This window comes from Pinus tabuliformis, chromosome 5_2 (assembly GCF_031772625.1).
Source record: "Pinus tabuliformis cultivar Carrire ecotype Pingquan chromosome 5_2, CPIR1, whole genome shotgun sequence".
NCBI lineage: Eukaryota > Viridiplantae > Streptophyta > Pinopsida > Pinales > Pinaceae > Pinus > Pinus tabuliformis.
Genome location: NC_142306.1, coordinates 515,509,999 through 515,524,813, shown reverse-complemented (window position 1 = coordinate 515,524,813; position 14,815 = coordinate 515,509,999).

Sequence of the window (14,815 nt, the reverse complement as noted above, 5' to 3'; positions counted from 1 at the left end):
TCAGCAACCTGTAAATGTCCTATGACAAGGTATGTCTACATATAGATATCAACTCATCATCATAAAATTATTCACATTATATCATATGCGTAAAACACCATAGCCATCTTATCAACAAGATCATCCATGTATCATCACTTGGGAGTATCTGCATCAATCAACATATGTAAGTATCAACCTATCATCATGTCTCCAACAATTGAACTTAGAGTAATCATTCATGTATCCAACACTATGTATCTTGAGCTCAAGCTCTTTTGTCAATATCATCAACATCAACAATCCTCATCCACATGAGCACCAAGAACTATAGGAATCCTGCATCATAACTGTATTAGATGATCTTTATGCACATGATGACAACAGAATATGGGAGACTTATCATCAAGTAATGAAGATGTGTATTCAAGCTTTGTACTTCTCCTTATCCTTATGAAGATCACCATGTAAGCATCATATATGCACCATCTAAGAATCAATCCACAAATATGATCTGAATATCAACTATGTAACCCCAAGAATCATATGAGATTTTATCATAGACAACTCAAACCACATCATAGCAAGATATATCATTTAGCCATATAAGCATCATCACCAAGGACTATGAACCATAATGCCAACAATGCATTATTAAAGGCATATGCTCCCCCTCAACCTGTGCCATCTGTTTACTGTTAGATCTGATCATGCATAAATTAGAAATAAGCATCAAGACATCATCATCATCAAGATAGGATCAAAACACTTCTAAACATCTTACAAGTATCAAGACATTTCCATACATCCTCAGCAGACTATAACTATTAACGAATAGAGAAAATAATGGACCAAATCATATCAGACCCTTTTTCTGAGCCTGTCCCCATTGCTTTTCCTCAGACTGACATATATGTGAATATGCAGTGTCTAACTCGTGTATATATGTGACTTCCCTTTATGAAACTTGTGTATGAGATTTAGGACATTGAAGTTTTACACTTTCAGCTCCCCCTGAGTCTGTTATGTCTGTGTTGTGTTGTGTCCGAGTATATTGTGTTGTGCCACATCTTTCTGACTGTACATCTTTCTTCTTCCATATCTTCAAGCGTGATGATGTTTTATCCTTTTGGTATGGTCCCTGTACTTTGTTCCTGCATTCCTTTGCTCTATGTCCAAGCTTGTTACATGCATAGCATCTTACATATTTCATATTCCTTCTGTAGCAATCAACAGCTTTGTGACCAAACATATTGCAAGAAAAACAATATCCTTGAAAGTACTTGGAATGTGATGATCTTTCTGTGTGATGGTCTTGAAACCTTCTTCTTCTACATCTGGCTGCAACATGTCCAAGATTATGACATACATAACATTCAACATTATTCATAGGAGGAGTAAAATATTTTCTTTGAAGAATTTCTTTCCTTGGTTGATGATGAGATTGACCTTTCATCTCCTTATTGAGCATTTCAGATTTTGCAGTCGAGTCCCTTGTCTTACTTTGTGAACTAGATTCACCTTCAATAGATTCATGAAAACCAAGACCAGTTTTGATAGCAGGAGACCTTTGACTATTAATAATATCATCCAAGACTTTAGTACTATCTTGAAATCGTAACAGTTTATTCTTTTCTTCTAATTTATCTTTTAGAATATTTACCTCAACTTGATGTTGCTCTTCCTTTTCAAGATACTGCTTCTTCACTATTTCTTCAACATTTATTTCTTCTTCCAACTGACGTATTAGTTCAAGAACTTCATTTTCATGACCTTGGAGTAGTTCTTTATTCTGCTTCTTTGATTCTTCAAGATCTTCTTTTAGGGAGCGGATCGCAGCTTCAAGATTTTCATAGAAACTGGATCTATCTCTAAGTTTCTTGATGGTTGTGATTCTTTCATTGTCTTCATCTCTTAGTGATGTTACTTCATCCTGCAACATTTGATATTTGTTCTTGAATAACTTCCTTACCTTGTTTCCTTCCTCTAGTTGAGCTTTCAGTTTGGGAGCTTCTTCTTTGAAGACACATTCCTTTTTGTTCAATAGATCTTGTTGATCTCTAATTTTGTCTGTAAGCCTTTAAAATTCTGCCTCTATTTGATATCTTTCTTGCTCACCCATAAAAGCAAATTTAGTTGTTTCGCTATCACTTTCATCTTTTCCAAATGGATAGATAGTTGGAACATTAAAGGATAACAAATTCATACCTGATAGTTCATCTTCATTCTGAAATGATTCTGAATCTAAGGTGCTTCTTCCACATAATCCCCAATCGATTCTCCCACTGTCATAGTTCTTTTGAGATGTCTTCTTCTGCTTAGGCGCTTTCTTCTTAAGCTTCTTTCCCATTGTTCCACGGATCTCTTTCAAGTGATCAAGCTTCTACAAAAGGACATGCTCTGATACCAATTGTTGGAAATAACATTGAGAGGGGGGGGTGAATCACTATTATCAAATCAAGAAAAATTTTTCATTTCATACTTAGATACATATACACTACTTCAGTTAATGGAACCCGCATGTATACGCAACTGTGTCTAATGCAACTAGCGTATATCCAGAATACTTATGATTCAATTAATTCATTAAATGTTGATCTTTAGTTAGTGCATTAGAACTTCATTAACCATATGTATAGTAAGCAGGTGTAGTAAAACATAATAGATCATCACACACAAGAAGCACACATGAACACCATGATATAAGGTGGAAACCCAATGTGGGTGAAAACCACTTGCTGCAAGTCATCTCTATCCTCTTTTAATAAGAAACTTCATTTTACAATATTTCTGTATGGGTGCAGTCTTATACCAGTACACAGGCTTCTACCTGCAAAAGGCTACAACCTTCTCTCGTTCTCTAGACTCTCCTGGATGGGAGCTACAACCCCCTTAGCTCTTGTACTAGTTGATCCATTTACTAGTACGTAGGTGCCTGCCTACTGAATGCTCCAATCTTCACTTGTTCTCTAGCTGCTACTGGAAGGGAGCTACTACCCCCTTTGCTCTTGTAGTAGCTGATGTACTAGTACGTAGGCGCTGGCCTACAATCTCCTTTCACCCTCCAGGGATCACATTTCATACATTTTCAGACTGGATACTCTTGAAGCACAACACTATAATCTGAAGGCCACGTTTCATCAAATTTTCATACTGGACCCATAAATATCATTGAAGCACAAAACAGTCACTACTAGCATCATCAATTTCTGAATCACTTAAACACTGAAACCCTGTCAACAACACAGTCACCAGAACACAGAGCAGAACACTGAACCCTGCAACAATATTTAGAACCAACTGTATCATCAAAATCATGCATCAGAGTGCATACGCTACTTGGAAGTGCTGAACCAACGTGTATAGGCAACTTCACCAAGGTAAACCAGCGTATATGTCATCAATTGCTTACTTATAACTTGATGCACTTCCTGTCTTCAGACATATCCAGATTATTATATATACAAGGATAATATGTGTTTTATCAACCAGATCTAGTCCATCAGTCACATAAATATGAGTCATTATGATCCTGATCCAACATTAGTTCTCATCCATCAATATTGAAGCTAAACACAACCAACCAAACAAGATATGCAGAATACTCACACCATTAAACTGTCATCAGAACTCATCAACAATCAGAACCTCTTGTAACTTCAAACATCATAGCTCAAATGGTATACGCTACTACAATGAACCAAACCCGCATACATACGCTCTTACATCAAAGCCAACCCGCGTACAGATCTGTAAATATTCAATCATGACTTGCAGCGATTGCAAACTTAAGTTATACCCAGTTTAGATCATTACATGCGTCAGTATATAGATCTAGAATAAACATAATCAATCATATAGAGATATTTCAATTCAAACCATTTGATCTAGATCTATCCTTAGATCGTGTTCTCCATCAACCGGTGAGATCCCTCCTTAGCTCAGATCAAGCAATGCATCATCAACCCATAACCTGCATACTAGATCTCATCTTTCATCATATATTCAAGACTTTTTTGATTCACCTTTCCTAACGATCTTCTTCTCCTTTTATAGTCTTAGGCCTTGCTCAATACCATGGTCCAAAACCATAACAAACCAATACCATGGACCCAATACTTGGGATCAGCACATCTGACGAGATACTATGGTCCAAAACCATAGGTTCAAATACCAAGGACTAACTACCATGGACCAAAACTCAATGTACGCGCCTTCTCTTGCATGAAGGTGCGTGTATACGCATACGCGTCTTTTCAACGACTAACCCGTGTGTATACGTGGTTCGGTTACAATGAACCTGCGTATATATATTTTCTCTTCATTCTTGTAGTTTGATCATCAAATCCTTGCTGTTGACCTACTGCACTATGATCTGTCATCTGTGTGATTTGCCATCAAGGAAAACACTTGTCTCATAATGCCAACATTTCGATCTAAAAGCTCAACTCTACAATCTACCCTATTATCTTCTCTTTTAAAATCTTTCCAATGATTAATAGAAATCCATCCAGATTTCTATGATCCAATTGGTATTCATTTGGAAAGGAAATTTCAAGAGAAGGAGATTTTAATTAAGTTTCTAACACTAACTGCCAATTCTACTTATAGATTTATTTTTCTTAGTTTAATTAGATTTGTATTTTTATTACTAACATTTGAACTGTATATATATGAATGAATTAAAATAAGAGAATGGTTACATTAGAAATATGACTATACCTAGTCATTTTCATGTATATGGTTAGAATAGCAGTAGAATTAATTTAGTTAGTTTGTTTTATGTAGTTAATTTATTCTTAATAGTTCTGTAGATAAAAAAATAAAGCGAAGTAATTAGTCCTTCTCATACATCTTCAGTGAAACATTTTTTTTCATCAGAAACTTTTTGATTCTTGCTTCCCATTTTTAAATCAAAACCTATTGCAACAATACCTCTACTCATGACTATATCTCTGCCTATTTTGAATAATGTCTTGACTAAATTCAATTGAGTTTGCACTTGGCACCGATCACCTCAAAGCCACTTTTCTTCATTTCGAGATTTCCTTCTAAGATTTTCTTTTGAAATTTATATATCGAAGGTTTCGATGATACAAAGCTTCTTGACATCATTATCCCGTGAAAAATATAACTATTTGATCTCAAAATCTTAATACTAATTTGATTATTATTAATCAATCTAACTTTTCGCTATAATCACGCGAAATTTATGTTATTTTCCTCGAAATTGGTTAAAATGACCTGAAGGGTGTCTATGCTATTATGTGCACACATTTGAATCTGTAATTATATTCTTTCATAATGAGTGGCTTTATCCTATTCTGATCTTCAGTTTATTATTTGATGCTGCGATACACATTATATTTATTTACTAAAGGAATTATTGAATAGTCACTATAACAATACAAATTTTTCTCAAGTTAATTCAGAATGAGCAGAGGTAATAAATTGTTATTGTAATTCAAAAGGGAGCATATTCTCATTTACATTTCTGGTGAATTCTATGAATTTCAAATTTTCTGAACATGAATAATTGATTTCCTTTAGCTTGATTACTCTAATTTAGAATAAATAATGAGATGATTTTGAAAAAAGTCAGAATTTTGATAAATCCAGGGAAGAATTTGAAGATACATGAGGTAAAATTTATGGACAATTTCCTTCCAAGTATGTATTTATAAGTTCATTTTCATCTATTATTAGTTTTCTTTTTCTTTAGTTTATTTCTTAGTCTTGTTCTGTTTCATTTGCAGGTTTTCATTCATTTTCTAAACTTGAAGTAGCAAACTCATTTAAGATTTGCAGTATGATCAAGGAAGTATTATTTGTTGTTCATCAAAATTTGAGAATTTTTTAATTTTTCTTTCATTCATTAGAAAACCCAATAGAAATTTAAAATAGTATCAGCAGATTCATATTGAAAAATTTCATCTCACCGATACTACAAAATCCATACATCTCTAATGTTCATTTTCACTCATTCTTTGATAAAATGACTTTACCAATATTGTGATGTTCACACAATTCTGGACCCGATATGAAAGTTAAATCAAGTTCATAAAAAATATCATGTCCATTCAAACATAATGATGGTATGGGCATAAGTTTAAAAGCACCGATGTCCCGGATCTGATATGATATTAAAATTCTCATAATAAATTTATCAAGTCCATTCTTCATCGCATATCAGCATATCAAAATATTACATCCTGTACTTAAGTTTGCCGATCACCGATTTCTTTTGAGATCCAAAGCTGGTCCCACCTAAAAGCCATGTCATCCATCACATTCTCGGTATCGCAAGAATCATATTGGCATTTCTGACACGATTATTCTCAAATATCCCAATATGCTGATATCGCAATCACTTCTTCACATTTTTATTTATTCTCATATCACAATTCCGAATCAGCAATGCACAATGTGCGATATGCGAAGTACAAAGCACGATGTGACTATTCCTTGATCCTCGATATAACAATTATTCAATATTGTGATTGCTCCATCTCATCGCATGTTCATATATCGCAAATTTTCCATTGCAACAAATATATCGCATTGCAAAATAAAAATAAAACCTTATTTTAAAATTTTCCAATGCGATAGACTCCAATGCATGCCTCTATGCCATTAACATTTAAATCGATATATGGCATATCAACAAAGGTGAAATTTTGCAAATTAAACTTTAAGCATGGTGAAGAATCATGCAATGTGAATCATCCAATAAGACGTTGTGTTGTATGGAATATTTTAAAGCAATATTGGGTAACCACTATGGTACTAAAGCAATTGATAATAAATTTGTAGCATATTTAAATAATTTCGATTTCTCATATATTTTAGTTTTAAATAATTCCATAATTAATATGAAATTCAAGACCTCTCTATCCTCACACGGAAATTTCATTATCTTGTATTTGGTCTTAATTTTGGACAATTTATAAAATCATGGAGTTTATATGAAACTTATAATATTTTGAGAACATTTATCACTGCATATTCTCATTCTCATTTATGATGCATTTTTTTTAATTTCAATTCCCTTGAACACAAACCATTCCTTTTTTTTACATTTTACTTCTTGCTTTAGTTTTAATAATATAAATAATGATTTCAGGTTATAGAATTTTTGTTAGTTTGACTTCTTCTTGTTTTTAATGTTAACTAAAGGAAGAAGTCAGAGAGTATTGGAGAAACTGATAAATCCTAGGCAAGATCAAATGCAATTATCCGATGGTAAGATTCATGTACCCACTTTCATTAATTTCTATTTCATTACTTTAGTTTCAGTTTTGTTTTTAAAATTCTATTGATACATAAATCTGTTTTGCAGCTCTTCATTAAAGCTTTCAATCCCCTGTCAGAAAAAGCATCGATAATCCTCATTGAAACAGCTACACTAGGAAGTTTCTGAACCTTTAGTTTGTTTCTTTAAGCATTCCTTTTATCAGAAAATGATTAAGATGATACTTTGAAACAAGAAGATTGACATCAGATAGAAATTTTTCATTGTGGTTGAATTTTATCATCACTGCTACCTAAAGCCTAAAACATTTACAACCCTGCAAGGTATAATTTATTTGAATCTTGACATAATAAGGAATGATTACATGATTATTTTATTTTACTTCATTTTGTTGAGACATTGATATAAACATTCTTGTTAGAGTTTATCTTTCAAAACTTGGATTTTCCTTTCCACTTTTAATTTTTTAATTTTTATTTATGTTTGCTGATTTCTTTTCTCACTTTAGCTTAAGAATTCTTTTTCTTTTGTTTTCAGTTTTAATTTTGGTGACTTTGGCATGATTTATATGGAAGACCTTCTTGTTACCTAACAATGATCGACATACATAGGAAAAATTGTTAATAGTCTACTATTAACTTTTTCTTAAAATCTCTTAATAAAGTTTGTTTTTCTTATTATAAAGGTAGACATACTTAAGGAAGAGATTACAAAACAAGAAAAGTTGACAAAGTATCATAAAATCTAAGAAATTTCTTTTTTCATCAAAATTGTAATTATTTTGAGATTTCAATATTTTATTAAGATCTTTTAAAATTATATTATTAGTGAAGAAAAGTTATTTTTAACCAAGTAAAGACACTTTATAGCGAAGCACCTTTAACTCTGAAATTGTCATTCTTAATTTTTAAGAAGTCAATGTTTCTCCTTGTCCAAAAAAAAAAGTCTTATTTTTCTAGAGTGTAATCCAAAAATATATTTAAACTTAAAAGATAAGAGGTCTCATCATGAGCCTGCTTAACATGATCACAGGGGAAAAATAGGTTAACATTACCAACACTGCTAAACAAACCAAGGTAGTGGCTTATGATTGCAAATAATTATAAGACAAGGGGTATCATCATGAGCTAGCTTATTCAGTTCAATTATAACCAGTGAATGGCGTTGTCAACTATCTGGCTACCAAACTAGGAAGATGGATTTTAAGAACTAAAAAAAACGAATACAAATAAATAAATATATATATAAACGGATTTATCTCTAGGTCAATAATTCTTAAATATATGGGATTTTGAATCATTCATGATTAAAAGGTAACCCTGTCAAGACTAAGGATATTTGCTGGCATCAGTGGCTCTACCCGTGACAAATGAGTATATTTTAAATGCTAAGCTATAAAGTGACCCCTGCTTTATCTATACAACTAATTAAGGACTAATATAGAGTTTTGAAATATTTTAAATTATGAGGAATTTTAAGAAAAATTACAGTAAAATGATTCTTACTTTTATTTAGACTAATGAACCTAGTCAAATATTCCAAAAAATAATTTTCTCTTCTTTAATTATTTTTACTTTAATTTAAGTAAATCTCATTCATATCAAAAAGAGATAGTTGGTTTTTCTTCCATGTGTTGCCATTTTTGTGGTAAAACACAACCCCCCTCCCCATTTTTGACTTGTTTACTTCAAATAATGGGGACCTTTTCTATAAATTTTTTGGCTAAATGCCTTTTAATATTTTTATTAAGTTAATTATCCTACGATTTTATTAATTTTTCATTTTTTCTGATTTTTGTTTTTATTGCTTTGTTGAAATCGATTTTTGGCAAGCTTTCCATCGATACTTATTTCGCCTCATTTGGTCAACTCGTTTGTAAATGGCACTCATTTGAAGTCTAATAATTTATGTTTCCTGGGTTAAAAATGCGTAAAATGTACAATATTCTATTTTTGTAATTAAATTAGTTCAATAATGCATTTATTTTAAATATTAACCCCTAGTTAGTTATTACTAACATTTTTCATTTTTCACTTATGATCCTATTACATAACCCAACCAAATTATGAAGCATCAGGATTTCAGTAATTTATTTCAATTTTCTATTTTCAAATAAATTACCAATCTCAAAAACTCAAAATATCAAAACAGTTGTAGTTTATTTTTATTTTTACCAAGAGTGGTTGTAGTTTAAATAAACAAATTATGCGCTAAATAATCTCATTTAGCTTTACTCCCATAACTTAATTAAACCTTATTAAATTTAAACCAAAAATTAAATAATATATATATATATATATATAAAATAAAAATTTATTATACGATCGGAAGATTGCACCGGAAGTTCTCAAACGAAACATCCTTAAAAAAACCCCGATAACTCCATTCCCCTGGTGTTCCATTGCGAAAAGTGAAAAGACATGAAACCAAAGTCTCATTGTGAAACCTTATAATTCGATTTTTTTTTAAGTTTCAATTTCATTCATACGTATGAATGAAATGGTAGGTTAGTGTAGTTTAATATTAAAATAAATATTTAATATTAAGTTTTGAATTAATTAAATTAATTAATATATGATATATAATTAATTTAATTATTAATTAGATTAATATTAAGTATTTAATAAGTTGAAAAATAGTTAACTTGTTTTATAATTAGATTAATATTAATTATTTAATTAGTTTATAAATAGTTAATTTATTTTATAGATAGATTAAAATTAATTGTTAGATAATTAAAATCTAATTTAGGATTACAATTTAATTAAAAATTTTGATTTTTTTAGCCTAGTAACAGAATTTCCAAAATTATGCTAGATTTGATTAATCAATTTTGGAAGCTCATAGATTACATTTTACTTGACGAAATGAGGCCTAGGATGGCTCATTGGAAAGATAAAATCAAGGAGAACATTTCTGAGGAGGTTTCACTAACAGATTTAGTCATTTATTGGGTCTAAAATCAGACAGATGATCAAACACTGGATTTTTAAACAAAACCAATTTTTTGAGTTTTATTTTTTTCATTTTCATTTGCCCAAGTCTTTTCTAAGTGTAGATTCATTCATCAATAATATCCTTGGCCAATTAAAATCATCATATGTATCAATAGAAAAATCATATTTCCTTTTCAAATTAATTAATTGCATTTGATTGGATTTGTTTTAATGCCAGAAATGTTATTTTGATTTTATTGTTGCATCTTAATTTATTTTTGCAGGAAAACAATAGAAGAGATATGGAGAAAATGATCTCAATCAATGAGAGTGCTCCATCAATTAAATATTGGAATTTTGAGCAAATAAAATTGATTGGGTAGATTTATTCTTGAACAAATTTTCTTCTCAAAAATACCTTTTGAAATATTATAAATAACAGATTGTAGAATGTAATAGGGGCTGCTCTCCTCCGCAATTTTGGACTTCTAAAAACACTTCTGCAATAGGAATTTAGATTTGTAGGAGGGAGGAGAGAAAATCTCAGATCTGAGGATTATTTATGATTTTTCCTTTGTATCTTGAATTATGTATGATGGGCAGAGTTTGCACTATTGAAGCTCTAGTTTTGAAAGCAGAAGTTCAAGCAATGTAAAGGACTATTGGAGACCAGGGTCAGAGAAATGGATTCAATAAATTGGTATTTCTAATACTATTGTTTCAAATACTAGTTTCATTTTTATGATAACAAGAATGTGTTATTTTATTCATGTTTGTGCACTTGTATTGATATGGGTAATTTGTCTCAATGTTGTTATTATGTATCTCTACTCTTATGGATTAAACTCTAATTTTTGAGTAACTATTTACTCAAAATCTATCTTATAAAACTGATTTATTAAATAACGAGTGTTGTGAACTATTTCTGTATATTATTGTTTAATTATTGGATTTACTAATTTGACAATCAATATAATTTTTGTGAATTACTCCCTGAATGTTGTTGCTTTATTATTTCAGTTAAGAGGTCTCAATAGGATGTGTTTCAGTATTCAGAAATGCCAATTAATTGAACTACTTCGTTAGCTTGACATTAACTAAAAGCTAGACATATTTAAATCCCTATCATTTAATTATCTTACTCTTAGTTGGGTTAGATCTATATCTACCTAATTGAGATAGGATTAAAATTAGTTTCCTTTTATTGTATTATAGAATAAGTCTACATTTAGATTAAGTTCTACATTCTTTTTAGTCCTCCTCTCAAAGAGGCAAAATTATAGTGGTGGCTTGGCTGAACCCAAGTCAGCGTAAGGGTCATTCTCTTGCTCGATCAGAAAGAAGAAGTGATCTGATATCCCTATCTATTGCTAGTTAAAGATACATCTTAAAGCAATAGTGATAGGGAAAAAGTAACTAGACCTAGTTAAACTAGTGGGAGCCACTACTCCAAATGGAAAATGAGCTACTTTAAGGTCTGGACCGGGTGGTTATCCCCTAATGTGGAGGCAGACATTTTTGGCCCTCAACAAGAGGGTATGTCCTAAAAGAATAATCAAAGGACAAAAGGGAGAGAAAATATAAAAATAGGTGAAAAATATGAACCCCAAAAAGAAATAAAATAGATCATGAAAATGTGAAAATTTAAATTCCACTACTTTTTACTTTACTATGCAAAATAATGTTGTGTGTATCTTGTCACAAATTCCACAATCGATAATGGTCAAATAGTTTAATTTTGACTCATTCATGCTTTAAATTTCATGTTGATAGATAGAGAATAAAGATCTAGCCAAACTGTTTAACCTTGGCAGATTAGTAGTTAGGTAGAGAAATAAAAATGAACTCATCAGCTTAATCTGAGCCATTGGAAGTTATAAGATTAGAATTAGATAGTTTTCTTGTCAAAAGAAAAGGAAATAAAGGATCAACAAGCTCAAATGCACCCAATAAAGTGAAGAAAAAATGTTAGGATAGATAAAGGGTAGGTAGAGGAAAGGTTGTAGATGCACAAGGTTGTTGAATCAAAATCACATTTATCATGCTTAATCCTATATTTTATATGCAAGAGAATTTATGAGAGTAAAAGGATATTCACAAGGTTGTTTCACTAATTTCCCCTCATTTCATTTCACCCCCAAATACTTACTTACTAATTTCCCCACTATCCCATCATTTCTTATAAAATACCACATTTTTCCCTCATTTTGACCCTTACCCCTTGGTTTCACACATATCCCTAGTAATTACCCTCTAGAAATTATTTCCCTACCCGCAACCCCCTTTCCCTAGTGTGAAACCCATTCCCCATTGCAAATATTACCTTCCTCCCTTATTAATTTCCCTATTTCCCTTCAAAAAGCCAAAAAAAAAAAAAAAACCTTATCCTATGTTTTTATTCCCCCGCATTATTTAATTAATTCCTCATTTCATATTTCCCCAACAAACCCTTCTAACCCACCAACCCTTGGTGTAGTTAAAAAACCCCGCCACATAACCCCTAGTCCCACTTTATTAAACCCACTGCTTATATTTAATCTCGACCTTATATACTAATTAATTACAATTATTTGAAATTAAACCCCAGGCCTTGCAAATCCTTTTCCTGATTCCCTCTGTTCAAAATAACCATGCGACAACTGTCCAATCTCCTACCCTCAGATCCGATGGTGCACATCCATATCGCGCAGGTTCACTGTCTGACCCATAGCAGCGTGAGAGCACACAAGATTCACGGTTTTGCCTGGGCGCTGTTCTGTTATGTGGAGGTCCCAGGCTAGATTGTGTGCTCGCGAAAAACACTGCTTGCCCTCTAAAAGTGGTGCGATGGCCCAAAAATCCACTTCCCCGCCCAGAACAAAAACTGCTCAATGTTCATTTGTAGTTTTCGAGCCAAAATGTGACCATTACCCATTAAAAGGCTGGAAAGGCTCGAATTCACTCTTTTCGCTCATTTTCATTGTAATTGTTGCTCAAGCCATTCTGCGACACCCTAAACCTCTACGACCAAATTGACCACCGTCTGCTGCCCGAAGAAGCTCTAGACACCCAATTCGAGCAATTCACAAGTTTAAGCTACCGTACCCTCTACATTCACTATTGAAACGAGTTTGTAGGCTAGACTACCAAATTACAGGTATTCTTAAGTAAAACCAGAACGACCCTCTCAATTTGAAAATGTACAGTAAAATTGAAATCTTAATTAATTGAAATTAATTAATAAACTGGCCCAAATTAAAGAGAAATTTACTTGTATAACCCAAACCCTTCTTTTACAGACTGTAACTAACAACCCACTGTTATAGGGCTTCCAAACCTCACTTCTGCAACCACTACAAGCCTAATTCATATCCATAAACCCAGTCATGGCTTCCCAGGCCTCTCTAGACATGAGACCTTTGTCAGCCCCTCACCTGGACATCGACTACGTAGCATTAACAGACAAAGATCTTCAAATGAAGGATATTGTTTCACCAACTTACCTTCTAAAGCTCCACTTCTAGAGTAAGGACAAGTTCCTAAACCAAAACGATGAAATCCACCTTTGGGAATCTAATTTACCAAATATTTGTTTCTAGAAGTACACCCTTTCCTAGACATCATCCATTTATGTCATGCATGTTATATTCCTAGCCAAAGAGTTGTTGTCACCCCTAACCAACAAGTGTTATTTACTATCACTGCAGAATCCATCAACCAAATGTTGCAGGTTCAACCAAGCCCTAATGAGACCCCACTATATATTGGTGACTTGCTGGACCTGTATATCAAATTAGACTTGGCCAAAATAGCCCAAATTTTCTAGACTTTCATCATAGAGGACTGCCATACCCCCACAAATAGTCCCCCTTATCTTGCCACCATTTTTTCAGAAAGAGGCAGACAAATTATTACCATGCTCTCTTGCATCCTAGGATATACCTCAAATGAGCATGTGGATGAGGTTGTCCTGGCCTTTCTTTCCATATTTAGCCTAGGCAATCCTCCTACCGTTATTTACAACTATGCTTAGTTCATTGCAAATAAGATGCATGGACAATTCACCAGATTACCTACTAAAAGAGTTTTCAAGTACTCTTCAGTATTATTTCATATGTTTTTATACTATCAATCATATAAATTCCCTGTCAGCATCCTGAAATTGGATACTAAGGGAAATCAAAGATCAGTTATTTATTGGAAACCTTTGATCTAGAAATACTCCACAACATTCACCTATAAGGACTTCATCGATTCATTTGTCCATCTAGTCATGAACATGCTGACCGGTAGCCCTCAGCCCAAAATCAGCCAAGAAATCAAAAGGGTGTTACAGTTGGCCAAGAAAAACAGGGTGGAAGACTGGTATCTATACCAAAACCACATAGAAATTAGAATTTATGGATGCCAACTTTCCCCTTACAAACTGCCCAAATACCTCCCTATGAGGATATTTGCATTGGAATATTTTAGGCAGATCATCAATTCTGATGAAGTCAACATCCTAGCTGCTAGGAAGAAAACCCAATTTAAAATGGAAAATGAATTGGGCCCCTTCATTTGTAATAACGAAGAAGCTGGACTAGAGGCTAACAAGATGTTGCAACAAATGAAATTCAGAAACAACTTTATGTGGAAGTATGACCCTCATGGGATCATAAATAAGTTA